The 16,931-nt window shown below is 36.2% G+C and overlaps 1 long non-coding RNA gene across 1 annotated transcript in view; it reads left to right on the forward strand.

Moving 5' to 3' along the window:
* Positions 1 to 1,215: 1,215 nt before the first annotated feature.
* Positions 1,216 to 16,931, forward strand: part of LOC109026201 (uncharacterized) — a 28,992-nt gene continuing 13,276 nt past the window's right edge. The window contains exons 1-2 of the long non-coding RNA XR_002005163.4: positions 1,216 to 1,393; positions 2,599 to 2,777. This is a non-coding gene — a long non-coding RNA (uncharacterized lncRNA). The remainder of the gene's footprint in view (positions 1,394 to 2,598; positions 2,778 to 16,931) is intronic.

Below are 16,931 nucleotides of genomic sequence, written 5' to 3' on the forward strand. Positions count from 1 at the left end.
GCAGGTTTTGAGTTAGTTCTATGGTGATTAAAAGCTAAATGCTTCTACCTTTGTTTACCATCGACAGCTATATCTCTTTCCCATTTTTTTATCTGTCAAAATTCAATGAAAATATGCAAGTTCCTTTCTCACTGAGTCTTTTTTTTTTTCCTGTGTGTGTGTGCTTAGGGAAACAATATATTTACAAGCATTTGTCTTTCTCCTCAATTATATACTTAAACATTTATCTTTTAAAGAAACAAACAGTAAACACACATACACACACACACATGCACACACACTAATGGCAATACTCTTGGACAAATGATAGTTGCTTTTTTTTTTTTTTTTTTTTTTCATGGAAAGAAGGAGGTTTAGTTTACAGATGTTTGAACTAGCTTAAGCTCCCCCAGGTCTCAACCTCTGTAAGTCTTCTGTTTTCTTCCTCTTTACCTTAGAGTCTTTTCCAATGATACAGTTAGACATATTAACTTTATTTTTTAAATCCATGCCTAATTGGTATGATTGTAAAAGCAACAGTAATTAGTTATTTCTTTGAAGGAGGAGATTAGAATAAAAAGTTATTTGTAAAGGGAATGAAAACAATTGTTTAATCACTGCTATTGTTATTTAGGGGTGGTGAAATCAAATAAAATTTTGTTCTTGGAGGAAGAATGGAGTCTCTTCAGAAGTGCCAGGAACTTTATAGGAATTTTAAGAAAGCCTGACCCAAATTACTTCTAGATCTAAAATATTTGTTCTTTTCTATGTAACATTAAAGTGAAAGTGATAAAATATTGTAAAGGCTGACATAATAACTGATGTTCAGAGCAGTAACTGTAAGTGACAAGGAGCTGTGGCTCATGGAAAATAAAAGCAAAACAGCTTTCCCAATGCTCTGATGATATTGACTAACTAGCAACGAGGGGTCTCATGACATATTTATGATATTTTCTAAATAACTCATGCATTTTTAAAAAAGTCGATTCATTTTTCAGGGTGATAAGAGTAGCTGTGGTTTTCTTTCACTTAAGGTATGTGTGTTTATTCCTGATGTCTTTGTAAACACAGAGCTGAGGGTGGTGATCCATCTTCATGAAATTCACTAGGCACAGGCTTCACTGTACTTAAACAGAGTGCCAAAGCTGACATCACCTTCCTTGTTCTCACAGGGCTCCAGCTGGGTGAACTATGGGGCATTTGCCCTGAGTTCATGCTCAGCATCAGGGTCAAAGCAAAGGGAACTCTCACAATGATTCCATTGTGAACTTGTTCTGGAAATGCCATGATGATTCTCTATGATGTTCCTCGTACGCCGCACCAGCACCACTCCTTCCCTTCCCAGTGAGATCCCGATCAAGCTTTATCATGCAGCCCAGAAGGGTGGGGGAAAGAAAAAGAATTAGGAGAAAATGTAAGTTGAAACAGTTGCTGTACTAACCTGTTGCATCCCCAAATGATGAATCTTATTTTTCCTGCTTCTGTAATTTCTGCCATCTACTCTAAAATAGAAATATTAGAATAGAGAAAAGGTAAATGTCATTTTACATGTAAGGAAATCGGGACACACAGTGTTCAAAGTATTGACTCTAGAAGTGGAAATCAGGGGTTCTGTAATCCATTCAGGATCTGATTCCTATATATTATTTTAGAAACCCTTAATACATTCTAAATCTGCCTCATTATTGGTTAAGTAGAAATAATCTGAGTACAGTATCAAGACATAGAAAAATGTACAGTTGGTATCTTTCCTAGCTTTAAGAGTTAAACTGTTAGGAAAAAATGTGAAAAACATTTCAATGGACAAAATCATTACTGAATGTTCTGTTAGAGTTATCTCTTTTCCTTGTCTTTGAACTATTTCACAACTCTATATGTTGTAAAAAAAACTAATAATAGGGGCTGGGTGCAGTGGCTCATGCCTGTAATCCTAGCACTTTGGGAGGCCAAGGTGGGCGGATCACATGAGGTCAAGAGTTCAAGATCAGCCTGGCCAACATGGTGAAACCCCATCTCTACTAAAAATACAAAAAAATTAACTGGGTGTGGTGGCACACGTCTGTAATCCCAGCTACTTGGGAGGCTTGGGCAGGAGAATCTCTTGAACGCAGGAGGCAGAGGTTGCAGTGAACCGAGATAACACCTCTGCACTCCAGCCTGGGTGACAGAGTGAGACTCTGTCTAAAAAAGGAAAAGAAAACTAATAATAGGTATCCATGGCAATGCAAATGAATTGTGTGTGGTAGAACTTAATTAGTTATTGTTAGGTGGATATTGACAGTATCACATCTACATGTATATTCACTTCCAAATTTCTGGGGATGTCTGTTGTATATGCGTGCTCTAAGAATTCTCCTTTGACGTGATTATAACATCTTACTGGTACTCTCATTAATTAATGAATTAAATAAAATATTTGACAAAGTTTGCTTTCTATTTGTGTGGTAATAGTTTTACAATAAAAAATCCTTCATCAAGAGCTTTAAACAATTTATAGATGCTTTGTTTTTTCTTTCAATTATAAACCTATAAGTAAAAAAATTCGGCACAAAATTAGAAATGTTCTGATTTGCTTAGTCAACTCCTATTAAATGTTTCTGTCTTTGGTGTTGAACAAAGGTTGTAAAAGTAATGAGATAATATGAGAATGTGCTTTGGGAACTGCGAATCTGGAGTCACTGGTCCATGAGGAATCTAGGATAAGAAGAAGGAAGCTGTGAAGAATGGTTGGCTAACAGTGCTGGCAAGGAATTCAGATCAACATACCTCTCAAAAGAATGGAAGTCTCTTAAACTCAGGTAATTGTTAAATTGGTTCAAGTGTATTATGGCAAGAATGCTTCTCTCTCCTTCCCTAATATAATACTGCCCTAAATGACTCCCTACCTCCCTGTTTTGTCTCACGCTTGACACTGAAAACAAAGATAAATATTTGAGGAAACATAAACTCAATAATGTCATTTACTGGAAAGCTACAGTTTACAGATTCTTTGCATTTATTACCAGAGCTGTTCCTTACAACAACTTTATCTGAACGGTATTATTAGCTACATTCTGTAGATGAGAAAAGCAGTGCTCAACGAAACTAACTTGCCCTAGAGTATCCATCCAGTAACTGGTGAAGCTGGGATTTCAGCTTCCTTTTCTTTTTTCTTTCTTTTTTTAAAAATCTTAATTCTGAAGCCGTTATGCCTTATGGAACCTGTGTAGCTCCATTCTGAGTTCTACTATCTGGTTCAGAATCTTGGCTCTACCACTTCAGCCCTCCCCCTCGCTCCAGGAAAGAAATCACACAAGCTTTTGGGGGGAAAGATTAGAATGGAAAGGTCTGAAATACAAGAGGAAAACCATAAAAGTGTGTGTGCCTAGAGGGAAGAGAGGAGAGAATTTCAATAAGAATGAGATGATTACCTGTGTAATCAGGTAATCAGCTAATATAGATGAAAACAGTATTTTGCATTGTGATATTAGATAGTTATAGGCCAACTTTGCCAGAAAACTTTAGCAGAGTGCAGACAGAAATGAGATAATAGTCTGTTATAGGCAGGGAGAATGTGGAGACAGGAGAAAGAAACTGAAAACACAGGAGAGGGATGAGATGCTGGTAAATATTTCTTAACAGACCCTAGAGAAGTAGGCAAGACCATCTAAAGGAGAGACAGATGCATGAGTCTTGGAAATCAGATGGTGAAAACCTGGTGGCAGGTTTGAATGTCTCTGTGAAGTAAGAGAGAAGGGTGCTGCTAGGGAAAGGGATTAGGGTGAAGGAGCAGCAAGGAAGGTGAAGGACAACTGGACAGTTTGCACGTGGATGGTTTTGACTTGCCATTGTGAAGGATGACAAAAACTGCATTCTCTGAGCATAAACATGGTTGGCCAGATAGTCTGCAGGCCAACTGTGAGTGTAAATTTGGAGCAGCACCTATCTGAAAGGTGGTGTGGTTTCCCCACCAGAATTCAAGAACCTGAGATAAAGAACCTAAGATAATGGAGTGGTTTAGGATTAGGGCTGGGGCCAAGTGTGATAGCTCATGTTGGTAATCACAGCACTTTGGGAGCCCAAGGCAGGAGGATCTGTAGAGTCCAGGAGTTCGAGACCAGCCTTGGCAACATAGCAAGAACCTGTCTCTACAAAAAATAGATAAATTTTTAAAAATAAAAAAAGATTAGGGCTAGGTAGGTAAAATAGATAGGTTTAGGAAAGGACAAAGAATATGAGGGAAACAGGAATGCTAACAGAACTGGCTAAAGTGATAAAGGAGAAAGAGGGCTGTCTATCTGAATATAAAAGCAGTCGAGCTTGGTTGGGGTTGTGAGCTGGTGAAACAAGCAGAGTACAAAGTAATGAGGCTTCTCTAGGACAAAAAACGGTGGTGATGAAACATCCTCGGTCAGATTTCATCTAAAGGCAAGGGGAGCACACATAGGACATTGCTGATTAAATTGGAAAACTCCCTCTGTGTCTCAACCCTGGAAATATTAAAATGAATACATTATTAAACACTACTTTTTATCCTAATATAAACCATTTTAAACAGACTCCTCTTCCAGCTAAATCTGAATAGCATTAGAATATGATGAACTTATAAATCAGTAATGGTCTGTAGATGTATCTTATTATTTCTTTTTTCCTTTGGGGGTAGGTAATATTGTTTTTGTCTGTCCGTGCTTTGCTTAGAAGCCATCCAAGTCATCTACCCAAACCCAAGAAACATGATAGCAGAAAGCCCATTTAAGTAATTCTTATAAGTGATATCTTTAGAGTCTTCTTGAAAATATAAAAGGGAAATGAGAAACCACCACACAAATCTCAATGTTCAAATTTCAAGATCTTAATCTATTTTATTTATGGACTTGATTGGGAATAAAGAAAAGCTAGTCACCTTTTTTTCTTTTTCTTTTTTTTTTTTTTTTTTTTTTTTTTTTTGAGACAGAGTCTCATTCTGTCTCCCAGGCTGGAGTGCAGTGGCGTGATCCCGGCTCACCACAGCCTCCACCTCCTGGGTTCAAGCGATTCTCTTGCCTCAGCCACCTGAGTAGCTGAAATTACAGGCATGCTCCACCATTCCTGGCTAATTTTTGTATTTTTAGTACAGACAGGGTTTCACCATGTTGTCTAGGCTGATCTGGAATGCCTGAGCTCAAGTGATCCACCTGCCTTGGCCTCCCAAAGTGCTGGGATTACAGGCGTGAACCATCGTCCCCGGCCCCCAAAACTAGTCACTTTCTATTCACGCACAGGAAAACAACCTATTTCCAGTCAGATCTCTGGTTCTCATGTTGAAAGATGGCAGAAAGCAAAGCAAAAGGAGGAGGAGCAATTTTGATAGCTAAATAAAACTCATTTATCATCAGTTTCTATATTTTTGTGTGTTTGATAGATTTTCGCCTTGTGTTACTTGTTTGTTTAAAAACTGATGAAAATCTTAAGAAATTTAAAAGGAATTTGTCATTACTTAAGGACAGCAGAAGGGTTTCTTTTTCTTGTTTTCCTCTCCCTCTTTATGAACTCAGTATTAGTTGATTCTCTATGTTAATAGCAATATAGACACTATAAATACAACTCTAGAGAAAATCCTAGACTTAGTATTTGCTGAAATTGCCCAAGAAAATGAGACATCAATTCTACTAGTCTTGAATCTGCTTAAACTTTCTCATCTTTAAGGAAATATTAAGTTAAAGTATCAATTTGGAAAACTTGCAAAATAATTTGGGGCAGGGTGGCAGGGCTGGAGGGGTCAGTGGAAGTGTTAATGATGGACTCCCTGAGATGGAGTTGGCAGTGGCACTCTGCAAATCAATCCAGAGTCAGAAGGCTAATGTATGCACACAAGTCTATTAAGCTCTTCTCTATAACAGGCTCAGCATTTTCCTTTCCATTTTTCTACCTGGAAATACTGTTAGTCAGCTAATGCACCTTTCTACAAGAGGCAAGAAAGACTTTTGGGATTTGGAATATAATAATGCCTTTGGTATTGTACAGATTAATTTTCTTAGCACTTTGCCTAACGTAAACTGGCCTAATGCAAAAAGGTTAACTTCTGATAAATATTATTTTCAAATCTTAATTTTCATTTCAATATTTTAATATATAGCAATATAATTTTAATAATCAATTTCCCATTCAAATCCAAAGGGAAAGTAATGCAAACGAAACAAATGCAGGGAATCATATCAGAACCAAAAGAAGTTAGGTGGAATTTAAGGGCCTTCTACATACTTAGTAATAGTTAATTATTTTAGGGATTTCAAATTCTATCTTAATTCAGTAAAATTTTAAAATGAAATTTAAATGAAAACATTTCAATGAATAAAATTTAAATGAAAAATTTTAAGATGAGTCATTCTTTTTCTGAATATGTTCTTTTCTGTTTTAATTAGAATATAGCATATGCACAAGGTAACCATCTGGGATGAGCCCTGAGCAAAGTCAGAACTACATCAGGAAAAGGTGGTTTTCACATTTGCTGCCTTTTCCCATTATCATGCTTTCTGGTACTCCTATTTCATGCAAGTGTTATATAATCAAATATCTTCATTCTTGAATTAATTTGGGGGGAAATTTTAACTTTTTTTCTGGCTTTATTGAGGTAAGTTAACACAAACAGTATAAATTCAAGGTATACAATGTGATGGTTTGATACACATATACATTGTGAGATGTATCTAATTACAATTAATTACAATTAACTAATTACTGTTAATTATCAGATTAATTAACACATTCATCACCTCACATAGTTAACATTTTGTATGCATGGCAAGGAAGGAATGAGGACACAAGTTCTATTCTCAGCAAATTTCAAGTAAACAATACAGTATTAGTAACTATATTCACCATGCTGTATGTTAGATCCCCAGGACTTACTCGTCTTGTAATTGAAAGTTCTGGATTAATGTATTTGAACATTAACTTGTAAATCATTTTTTTCAGAAAACCTAAAGTGTTCTAGAATGCTATATTTTAAAGAAGAATTCTCAAAGTTTATTTATTTATTTTTTAGCTTATTTTCTTTATGGCTGCCCCATAGCCAGCCCCCTAGCAACTGTCTGCTCTTGGGCCTGATGCAAAATGTCAGGTCACTTGCTGGGAACAGAGTTTGGAGGGCGGGGGTCTGGAAATGAATTTAGAGCCGTAGGATGCAGGTTCACATTTTCTCCTGGATCAGCTGTATTTCTCAAGGCTTCCGGGTACGGATCTTCAGGGAAGAAGTATCTAGGCACTCCCAAGAAAGCTCTCAGTCTCTTCAACTTCCTCATTTCAGCTTCCCTGCACTCTGGAATTAAACTGTTTTGTGCAGCCAGGCTGTGAGAACTGATGCATAAATCATGAGATAGGGATTTATTAGGGGGAGTAAAGAATTCTCTCACATTGAAAATGTTCACAAACAGATCCTCAACAGTTGTTTAGAATGCCTGAAATTTGTTATTAATATATATGTACCACTGAAGAGTTACAGTTAATGTCAATGGAAGAATATAATTTTGCATGTCTCCATTTTGTCACCATATCTTCAGTGTTTCAAAATCCTTTGCTCCCTTCCAAAAAAGATTCTGGGATTTAGTAACATAATGATACTAAGTTACTTTCTACTTAAAAACATATTAAAGGTAGAACTGAAAGATATTTTACAAGCCAAGACAGAATCCCGGCTCTGGAGTTCTGTTACTCTTGTAACCATTGATAAAATCACTCAACCTGAAGCTGCTGCTTGGAGCTGCATTCTGCAGTGCTAATTTTAAGTGTCTGATGTTATCAGCTGCACCAGGGAAAACCAAAGCAACAATGAGTGTCAAGTCTTGGTAGACCAAAGAAAAAGTATGCCTAGACTATTTTGTGAAAATTCAGATATCTCTAATTACTGTAAATCCAGATTCATGTGCCACCAAACATTTGTTGCTAAAATTGTTTAAAATTCACTTCCATCACCTTCTTCATGAAAGCAGAGACCAACTTGACTATCATTGTTTATGCTGCCCTTTGAAAACATTTCTGTGATCAAAAATGACAAAAGCAATGCAACAGCCTACTTCTCTGGGAAAAGCTAGCCCCAGTGCCTAAGGGAAAACATTCACTAACTCTTTTCATATGAAAATCAGTCTTTGTTCAGAGAAGGAGGGGAACAAGCAGAGACTTTTACTGGGACAAGTAAATCAAGCCTTCAGCAACTCAAGGAACAAACATACAAGACAAGCTCAACTCCTCATTAAGACCAAATTAGGACAACACTACAAGAAAATAAATTGTTTTATCTGGTTGTGGTGCTTTGGGGAAAGTTAATTGACTACTCAAATAACAACTTTGATAGTATATGAACTGTGACTGTGTTAGTAGGTCTTAATTAGCAGGAACTTTTTGTAAATTGGACAAAAAACTTTTTTTATTATGACTAGGAAAACTGCTGTTTTCTATTTTTGTTTTGCTCTTTTAAATGATACCGAACTTTAGTTAATCCCTCAGTCCTAAATTATGGCTGTTGCGAATGAGGGCTATAATAGTTATCCCATATTATTTTAAATTTTGTATTAATGTTGATAGAGATGAAAGAAGAAAAATATTTGCACTCATGCTGAAATTGCAAAGGAACATGTGTGAATGACCTCTTGGATACTTGTTGCTTGGAAATGCAAGCAATAGTTTCTTTATTTTTATTTTATTTTAGTTTTTTGAGACATGGCCTTGCTCTGTCACCCAGGCTGGAGTGTAGTGGTATGATCAGGGCTCACTGCAGCCTCAACTTCCCTGGTTCAAGCAATCCTCCCACCTCATGCCTGGCTAATTAAAAAAATTTTTTTTTGTAAAGACACAGTCTTGCCATGTTGCCCAGACTGGTCTCGAAGGCCTGGGCTCAAGCGATCCTTCTGCCTCTGTCTGGAAAGCAGTAGTTTCTATGCAGTGACACCTATACTACTAACTATAATTGAACTTAACCTAGAAAAGCATTTTGCATGTTTAGCTTTTAAGTGTGTTTGACAGAAAAGGAGAAAGGAACCTGAAATAAGAAATAATTTAGTGATAAAATTGTTGATGTTCTCCTTCACTGTAATCCATTCCAAATATAGTTTATTTTGCTACAGAGCATGTTCTGTAATGTAAATGGAAATAAGATTGTTAAAGAGGGAATGATGTGAACATAACTTGGGTGATGAGAAGGCTCCTAAGGGATTTTCCCCCTGCATTTTGCACTGCCAGCATTTACACTGCAGCAGAGTGCAAAATATGCTAACAAAGCTGCATACAGCAAACCTTAGAAGAATACAGTACTGTATACCATGTCCATTCATCCTATCTTCCCAGGAGGTTGATCATGTGCAAAAGAAACAATGACAAGATAATGATCCAAAATCACCAGCCATATCTTTGCTGTGGTATGTGTGAAACTTGCATCTACTTATTACATAAAGTGCTACACCTGTAACTTCTGATGGTGTTGTGCTTTTTTCTGTAATTCAGCAGTCTTTCTTTTACCTCATTCTGATAGTCTACTTTCATTTGTATTTAGAATAAAGTCATATTAGTTATTGTAGTATTGCTTTCTTTATTATGATTTTAACATTTTTTAAAAACTGTGATAAATTGTTATTGAGTAGGATTTGTTACTGTTGTTAATGCTCTGGTCATCAAGTGGCTTAAGTTTTGAGTGGTCTATGCTAATTCTATTTTTTTCCCTCATTAACTTTGTAACTTGAAGTATGCAATGTAGCTTAATGCAAGCTTTTCAGAAATGCATGTGTATGTTATATCAGATGTTTGTACCGTGGTAGGACTTTCTCCCTAGTTCAGCTAAAGATGGGGTCCTTGCCATACAGCTATGAAGTTATTAGGCCCGCAGACACTTTGAAGGGTGAGAAAAATGGAATTTATTGGAAAAAAAGGAAAAAAGGGGAAAGAGGGACCCTCAGCAGAGTGAGAGTCCTGCTAGTATATGCTTCCCGCGTCACAGATTGAATTCCAGGTTCCACGCAGGAAGAGGAGGGGCCAGGCTCCTCCCCAGGGCAAACAGAGTGAACTTCCCGAGGCTCCACCCCAGTGTGCATTCCTCCCAGCACACAGGCCAGTTGGGGGTTCTCCGGTGACTCCTTTATATTTGGCTGTCTCATTACTTCTAAAATATTTCATATTCATAAAATAAAAATGTTTTAATAATGTCATATATTTGTAAGGGCATTTACAATCTTCAAACTTCTGCATGAAAAAATCTCTCAGAAGTCAAAAATGGATTTACTGTCCTGATGTAAAATAACCTGCAAATCTTACTTTCTAATTTTGGTGATATATGTGTAAAAAGAAAGAAATCATCTCATGAACAAAATTAAAAAAAAAACAAAAACTGAGAAGTTGCGGTGAGTTCTGAGGCAGTACGGTGTGGCATAAGAATGCAGGCTCTGAATCTACAGACTGCCTGGTTCAAATACTAGCTCTGCCAAAAACTAGTTACATAAATGGAGCAGATTGTTTAACCTCTTTATGCCTCAATTTTCTCATTTACAAAATTGTTGTTAGCATTAAGTGTGTTAATACTTATAAAATACTTCATATTTATATGAAGTATTATTACTGCTTTAAAATACAATTGACTGATCACATTATTATACAGTACATATCTTCTACTGATATATGAGTTCCCTGAAGTAAGACCTATGTCTTATTGCTGTTATATCTTCAATGCATGAAACATAAGAAATGTTCAATCAGTGCTAGTTGAATTGAATTAAATTTTTTAATTACTATTTTTTGTTTTCCTTTGACTAGATAATTTGTTTGGAGATTCTTCCAAAGATAATCACTTTTCTTCCTGTGCAACCTATATATTTTTTAAAACTATTTTAAATTATTTAGTTTTAGAATTCTTTCTTATCTCTAAAATGTAAAAAGATATCAACAGATAGCATCAACAAATAGGTATCAGATGGTGAGATAAGAGATAACAAAAGCTGATAAATGTAAAAGCAAACAACAGTGAAATTTTGTGATATACAAGTTTCAGTTCCAAAGAAACAACGGATTAAGCTTTTATAAATAGCTAAAATGAATAACAATTCAAGTGAATACCTCTTAAGATGTGCTACTCAACAAATGCTTTTTGAGCCAAACACTCTTTTGGATGCTGAGGACTCAGAAAAAGAAAAAAAGTGCTTTTCCCGAAAGTCTTCTGATATTATTAAAGGGATGAAACATATATAACCCTTGACTAACACAGGGTCATAAAGTTTTGAATATGAAGTCGTGTCATAGGTAATTAACCAGATTGGGTTCTAACCTTTAAACAATCTCTCCAAGCCCGTCAGCTGTAAAAAAGTTGTTAATGTTCCTTCAAAATGTGAAATTCTAGAGCTTAATATCTATAAATAGAGCTTTCATTGTTATGCCTCAAAATTCAACAGCTTTCTCAGTTGACAGACATTTGTCTCATATTCCTTAAGTTACCTTTTCCTACTCAGGAATAACCTTTTCTTACTTTTCAAAGAATAAAAGACATACAGATTTGGCAACAAGTAGGTTATTAGTAACATTCAAGCAAATAATAGTGCAACCTTTTAATGATAGTAGATTTAATTATAAAGCCTTATAAAGAAAATTGATAATATATTCCAAATGAGACATCTTATTCGAATGCTCTGTGGATCATTAAAACACATTTATTACTGTTGGTCAAGGAACGCAACTCTATTCCACTTCATATTAAGGTGAGAATTATGAATTAATTCCTTAGTATTCATAATGTTTAAATAGATTAAGATCAGTTTCCTTAAACTCCAGTGTCTCTAAATACCTTTCTAATTTACTGTTTCCATTGTCATCCGTTGTAGAGCATGGTGTCTTTTACCTGGTCAACATATCACCTCCTCTTGCTGGCTAGTCTATGTATGTTCCAGTTTGACTGTTCAGCTATAGTCTGAGTAAGAACTGGATATGTCCTTGCTTTTTTGATGGCATAGTCCTTGTTGATTAGCTTTTCTTTCATCAGTACTCTTGATTTAGTCTTACTGTGCTCTGATCATGCTGTCTACAAGTAATGGTAAAGGGGGTGTTTTGCCTCCTATACACCTTAACATAGAAAAATAGATCACATAGTTTTTCACTGTGCATAATATTGAGTGGTTGTGTCTGCATTCTTTCTTTTGTGTCTCATACAGCTTGGCTCTGTGTCCCCACACAAATCTCATGTTGAATTGTGATCCCAAGTGTTGAAGGAGTGATCTGGTGGGAAGTGTTGGATCATGGGAGCTAATTTCTCCCTTGTTGTCCCTGTGATAGTGAATGAGTTCTCATGAGACCTGGTTGTTTAAAAGTATGTAGCAATTCACCCTTTGCTCTCTCTCCTGCTGGCCATGTGAAGAAGTGCTTGCTTCCCCTTTGCCTTCTGCCATGATTGTAAGCTTCCTGAGGCCTTCCGAGCTATGCTTCCTGTACAGCCTGTGAAACTGTGAGCCAATTAAACCTCTTTTCTTTATAAACTACCCAGTCTCAGGTAGTTCTTTATAGCAGTGTGAGAACAGACTAATACAATGTCATTTAATAATTTGACTTTCACTTCATCCTAATTTCCAGAGAACTTTGCTCCTAAATTACTTACATATTTATTATTTTATAGGGTTTCATACATATGTCGTATATAGGTATGAAATATATATATATAATAGGGTTTATATATATGAGAAATACATATTTTGTAGGGTTTCATACATACATATATATACACACACACGTATGTAGGATTTCATGTATGTATATGTATGTATGAAAACCTAAAAAATAATACAGGCAAAATAAGAGTAAATCTTCATGATCTTGGGTTAGGCAATAATATCTTAGATACCACACAAGCATAAGCAATTTAAAAATTTGATAAATTGTACCTAGCGAAATTTAAAACTATTGTGCTACAATAAACATGGTCAAGAAAATGAAATACAATCCATCGACTGGGAGAAAAGTATTTGAAAATTATATCTCTCATAAGAGACTTGTATTCAGAATTTATAAAGAATACCTATAAATAAATAGTGAAATAAAAATGGACAAGAATTGAATAGACATTTTTCAAAGTGTATACACATTAACACGTGAAAATTTGTTCAGCACCATTAATCATTAGGAAAATGCAAATCAAAACCAAAATGAGTTACTACTTTACACCACTAGGGTAGCTATAATAAAAAAAACAGAAAACAACAAGTATTGGCAAAGATGTGGAGAGATTGGAACTCTCATACGTTGCTTGTGGAAATGTAAAATGGTGTAGCCACTTTGGAAAACCATCTGGCAGTTTCTTAAAAAAAATTAAGCATAGACTTGCTATATGACCCAGCAATTCCACTGCTTATTACCTACCTAGGAGAAATGAAAACACATGTTCACTTGAAGACAAATTTACACAGCAACATTTTTCATAGTAACCAAAATGTAGAAACTATTCAAACGTCAATCAACTGGATAAAAGACATGAAAAAACATGCCTTATACACATATAATGGAATATTATGCAGCAATAAGAAAGAACAAGGTACCCATACATACTATACTATGGAGAAACCTCAAAAATATTATGCTAAGTTGAGGAAGCCCTAAACAAAAGAACACATCTTATAATTTTATTTATATGAAATGTGTGGAACAAGCCAATCTATAGAACAAAAAGTAAATTAGTGACTGCCTAAGGCCAAGAGTTTGGGACGGAAAGGGTGGGTGGTGGGGAAGGGGAAGGGGTAGGAATAGGAATAGGGAATAACTACAAATAAGCAAAATATTTCTTCTCAGGGTGATGGAAATATTTCAAAATTAGATTGTGGTGATAGCTGTGCAACTCTGTAAGTACACTAAAAAAAAATCACTGAATTGCAAACTTAAAACAGTGAATTTTATAGTATTTAAATATCTCAATAAATCTCTTTAAAAGTAATAAAATATATCCAAGAATTATAAATTCAACTGCTATTTACATACTGCTGAAGTAAAATAAAATATAGAGATGAATGTCTAAAATTAAAATGTTTTTTCTGGGAAGAAAGAATTGCAATTTGGGGCATGTACGCAGACTGGCTGGTCTTGAGTATGGCAGAACAAAGAGAAGGTAAGAGGTATTATTAAAAGGAGAAATATTATGTATTGCTCTTTAAGAAACGTCATTGGCAATAGTGAAGTTTGGGGGAGCTGGTAAACTGACTGGTGAGTGACTGAACTGGGTAAAACTCGTCTTAAAGTTGCAGCAGGTTGTTTCAGTAGTCTTTAGATAAAACTGGCATCAGGTTACAGTTGGCAGGTTCAGCAGCAAGGCTTATAGACAATTACATTTTTGGAGCAATGTTATGTGCCCTGAGTGCTTTTCCCTGCTGGCTTTTCAACTCTGTTTTAGTTGGGTGTGATAAGAATAACCCAATATGTATTATCAACTTTCGCAATACGAAAGATGCTCATAGCTTTAACACAGATGTATTGTGAGGGAAAAAGACTCAGCAGTGTTGTAAATTGGAAATTATTCTATAAATTCTTTCTCTCTATAGTACACAAATTCTTCATGAAGTTTTCTCTCTTTTTTGGGGGATAGGGTCTTGCTCTGTCTCCCAGACTCGAGTGCAATGGCACTGGATTAGTCCATTCTCACTTTGCTGTAAAGAAATATCTGAGACTGGGTAATTTATAAAGAAAAGAGGTTTAATTGGCTCACGGCTTCCTGCAGGCTGTACAGGAAGCATGATGCTGGCATCTGCTCAGCTTCTGGGGAGGCCTCAGAAAATGTACAATCATGGCAGAAGGCAAAGGGGAAACAGCCACATCACATGACCAGAGCAGGAGCAAGAGAGCAAGTGGGGAGGTTCCACACTTTTAAATGATCAGATCTTGTGAGAGGTCACTTACTATCATGAAGACAGTACCAAGGGGATGGTACTAAGCTATTCATGAGAAATCCATCCCCATGATACAATCACCTCCCACCAGGCTCCACTTCCAACACTGGGGATTATATTTCAACATGATATTTGGGTGGGGACACATATCCAAACTGTATCCAGCACCATCATAGCTCATTGCAGCCTTGAGCTCCTGGGCTCCAGCAATTCTCCCACCTCAGCCTTTCGAGTAGCCACCATGCCCAGCTTATTTTTAAAACATTTGTTTTTGTAGAGTTGGGGTCTCCCTATGATGCTCAGGCTAGTGTCTTACACCTGACCTCAATTGATCCTCGCACTTTAGCCTCCCAAAGTGCTGGGATTACTGGCATGAGTCCTTGTGCCTGGCCCTACAAAGTTTTTTTTTTTTTTTTTTTCTGAGACGGGGTCTCACTCTGTCGCCCTGGCTGGTGTGCAGTGGCGCAATCTTGGCTCACTGCAACCTTCGCCTCCCAGGTTCAAGTGATTCTCCTGCCTCAGCCTCTTGAGTAGCTGGGACTACAGGCTCACGTGACCATGCCCAGATAATTTTTGTATTTTTAGTAGAGACAGGGTTTCACCATATTGGCCCGGATTGTCTCAAACTCCTGACTTCGTGATCTGCCCACTTTGGCCTCCCAAAGTAATTTTTAAATAAAATTTAGTTAAAACCAAAACTAAACACTTCCGATTAAACATGATACACTAAATTTGCTATTTGTTTTTCTCACTGCATGATATGTAATTTACTCTTTTGAAAGTATAGACATTTGAAACACATCAGAAGTCTAATACTTCACTTGCTTTCAAATTTATTTTCACTTAAAGAATGAAAGCCACAATTATGAATATGATTTGCTTTATGTTTCATGTACCAACAAGTACATAGGAATATGTGTTTCTTAATCCAAGCTCTGTTACTAACAAGCAGGGTGACCTCAAGCAGGCTTCATAAATTCTATATAATTTTTGCTACCCTTAAAGTGACAGTAATAAAGGTATAGGCCCCACAAACATGTTGTGGACATTAAATCAATCAATACATGTAAGCCACTTTGAAGAATGCCTAGCAGATAATAAGCACTCAATAAACATAAATTATTATTGCTATATTTCTTTACTAAGATGAAGAGTTTTCTGAGGTCTTTTGTATACAAGAACTCCATCAGAAATCATTTAATCCTCGTATTCTTTTGCTCACTTTAGAAGTCTGTGAAGAAACAGGTAGATACATCTGATTCTAACCAGGTAGGAAAATATAGGCTGTTTTCTTTCAATGGACAGAGCAGTAAGGTAAAACAGAAATAATTTTGTCTACAAACTTTTGTTATAATGATGTGGGGCCTGGTACAATGAGAGCCTCATGGGTATTACTCAGAGTGGTTTATTTCTTTTCCTTCCTCACAGTGGTGCTGTGAGGTTGATGGTGTTGGCTACAACTTTACAGCTAAAGATGACAATGGTCAGAATAGAGAAGGTGATGAGAGGGTAAATGGTGTCCTTAAGGAGGGCTATTATATGTGAGCTAATGTGCCCAATACACTAGGCATATTAACTCTGGGCATAGTGTTATGCCTATTTATACATGGAGACACTAGAGCTTAGCGATGGCAATATTCACTCAGTCAGCAAGCTAGATAGTAACAGAGACAAGACTCAGACTTCAAAGCAACTCCTATTATTCCCACAACAACACTCTGTCTTTCCCAAATACCAACCACACAGTCTGATACATTGAAAAAGTCAATTCTTTACTGCTTGAGATAAGTTGCAAGCCACCAATCCTTCCTTCCTGGAAGATTTTATTTGACAGCTGGGTACAGCTTGTGTCTCTTTTTTCTTAATTTTGAAATCTGCTCTTCCCGTTACCCTAGATCTATATAGTTCATTTTAATGTGGTTCTCTGCAGCTCACATTTTCCTGTTTAAATCTTTCCTCTGACAAGTGATCGTTTATAAATGCAATAACAGATATTAGTTGTGACAACTACATTGAAATAATTTGTATGGTAAAATTACTTCTAAATTAGCTTTTGGTAGTGCATAGATTTGCAGCTTAGTATCGTATAATTTGTACATGAAA

This window comes from Gorilla gorilla, chromosome 2, assembly GCF_029281585.2.
Source record: "Gorilla gorilla gorilla isolate KB3781 chromosome 2, NHGRI_mGorGor1-v2.1_pri, whole genome shotgun sequence".
Taxonomy (NCBI): domain Eukaryota; kingdom Metazoa; phylum Chordata; class Mammalia; order Primates; family Hominidae; genus Gorilla; species Gorilla gorilla.